The following is a 2527-nucleotide window of genomic DNA, read 5'->3' as shown; positions in this document are numbered from 1 at the left end:
ATAGCAAAGGAGTAAAAAGCAGGATCAGTCTTAGGGTGTATGTTACATGTTTGCCAGTTTGGATGAGTGAGTGCAATACTTCATCGGCCTGTGTTGTAGCAACCTGTTGAACCTGCTGAGAAACTTTTCTTTGTCCACTCTGCCCCAAACTTCACATGCTCCATAAAAGTTGAGGCCTAGAGACCTCTGCATAGTTATTAGCATTAGGTTATCAGTATCATCTGATATATATGACATTTACAGTACAGTACTCACACATGACATAGGAGGAATAAATATGAACTTTTTGACATAAATTTGATCATATGAAATTGGATATTTTTAAAAATATGAAACTTTTTCCTTCCGTCATACTTCAGAAATATAATATATTAAGTTTTGAACATTTTAAAACATTTAAGTTTGCTCGTTGTATTTACAAGATCCTACATGGACGTGCTCCACAATCATTGGTCAGTCATGTTAAAATCCATTATCAGTGGAAAACAAACCTGATCCTCTACTAGAGGCGATTGTGCAATACCTTTTAGACATAACACTCAGAAAACAGTTATTATTAGTTAAAGTCAGTGAGATTTGGAGTGATACGTGACACATGACGGAATAAGACACGGAGACTTAGCATGACAAACCGACGAGGAACACGTACACTGTAAATACATACAGAGGGAAAAGAGGACTAGAGATGAGACATGGACATAACTAAGCACAAACAGAACATGATGGCTGGGGGAAAACACACGTGACAGAAGGAATGGGTCACAAGGGCAAAACATGTAAACGAAAAGGAGGAGACAGGAGAAAAAGACATTACTGAAATACATGAAGAGCCAGGGCTGGAGCAGCCAACCAGTCACAGACAAACAGCCACATTTTTTACTGTGTCACCTGCAAAGAGCCACATCATACACCTGGGCACACATGAACATCACCCATCCCTTCCTCTGTCCTCCGTTCAGTTTGGGGTATCAAACTCAGGACCCTAACCGCATCAGGCCAGGGTCTTTGTGTGGAGTCTGCATGTTCTCTCCAGCTTCCTCCCACAGTCTAAAGACATGCAGTCAGTGGGGGTCTTCTCGCCCCGTTCACATTCACACAGAGATGCATTGAAGATCACCTTGTGGTTAGTGCCTTCTATTCGATGTACAGACTGAATAATAACACCTTCTAATTAGTTCTGTCTCCTATTGCTGCTCTTCTACGAGTAATCAGTGCTTGATGGCTTAATAAGCTTAACGTTTTTCACAACATTGATAACAAACACACACAAACCAACAACAACATATATTATCTAAAAAAAACTTGATTGGACCACATTTTGATGTTCATCCTACATGTTTATTGAGATTGTCTAATGTCAACTAACACAGCCAAACCCTCAACTTGTTATTCACATTGTCTTCATATTAAATCATTTTTTGCTTTTTAAAGAACTTATTTTACCATTGCACTCAACAACAAACAAATCCTCTCTAACAAAAAAAGTTCAAGGGCCAAATTGCATTATATTTCTTCACATCAATATACAAGTAGGGGTGATGTGGGACGCAGCGAGTTTGAGACCCCTGGTCTAAAACAAGTAATTGCTGATTTCTTTTAAAAATCTTCTTGTTAACATAACCTTCTCCTTCATTACGTTACACTTATTATGAACAGTGCTGTTCTGTAATATAGTCACAATTATTTATGGGATCTATAAAAATGATGTAAACACATTTTCTTATTGTCAGAGACTCGATGACCATGATTGAAAGTAAAACGAGGAAATGACATACTCTGAGGCTACCTTCCTAGCACTGCACAGGTTTCATATGTTCGTTGAAAGGGGCTTATGCAGTGGCGGTCCTAGCCTGCTTGGCGCCCTGGGCGAACACTCCCTCTGCTCCCCCCCCCCCCCACACACACACACAGACAAAACATATTAAGGATTGTACATTAACATAAAACTGTTGTACACACACACACATATGAAGAGAGAGAGAGTATGCATTGTATGCAAACGGCTACCAGACAGCCATCGTAATTCGTCATACAATGAGAAGAGGACAAATCAACAACTGACAATGACTAATTAACATTAAAATCTGTAACATAATGTATTATTTGGAGTTTGGTCTGTTACTGTTACTATTTTTACCATTTCTTCTTGGAGCAACTGTAACCCACATCATTTCCTTAGGGATTAATAAAGTATTCTGACTCTGATTGGTTCAGGATGACCTGCCATTATCCAATCACACATCTGCTTACCTGCATCGTTTGCTCATTTCTCCTCCTCTTCTTTTCTCTTTTTCTAAACTGAGGACCTGATGTCTTTGAACTTTTCTTGTCCATCTTCCATTGGTTTTAATTTTGCACTCCAGTATGAACAACCATCCCTCAACCCAAGGATCACCACAACATGATCTAACACACCTACACCTTAGTTCACAGATTCACTTTGTGGGTGCACTTTAATTAAAGAAGTGTGATCTGTGATTTTTTTGTGGAAAACAAATTCAACCTTTTCTTTAAAATAAATAAATAA

The 2527-nt window shown here is 38.7% G+C and overlaps 1 long non-coding RNA gene across 1 annotated transcript; it reads right to left on the bottom strand.

Annotated features, from left to right (window-relative positions):
* Window positions 1-260: 260 nt before the first annotated feature.
* LOC146490405 (uncharacterized) lies at window positions 261-2066 on the bottom strand. The gene is made up of 2 exons (XR_014872765.1): window positions 933-2066; window positions 261-888 (listed from the first exon to the last, which is right to left on the bottom strand). It is a non-coding gene; the product is annotated as an uncharacterized LOC146490405 (long non-coding RNA).
* Window positions 2067-2527: the final 461 nt, after the last annotated feature.

Source organism: Neolamprologus multifasciatus, unplaced genomic scaffold, assembly GCF_963576455.1.
Source record: "Neolamprologus multifasciatus unplaced genomic scaffold, fNeoMul1.2 chr13_unloc_4, whole genome shotgun sequence".
In the NCBI taxonomy this organism is placed as follows: Eukaryota; Metazoa; Chordata; class Actinopteri; order Cichliformes; family Cichlidae; genus Neolamprologus; species Neolamprologus multifasciatus.
Note: the sequence above shows the minus strand (reverse complement) of the source record. Positions and strands in the feature narration are given on the sequence as shown.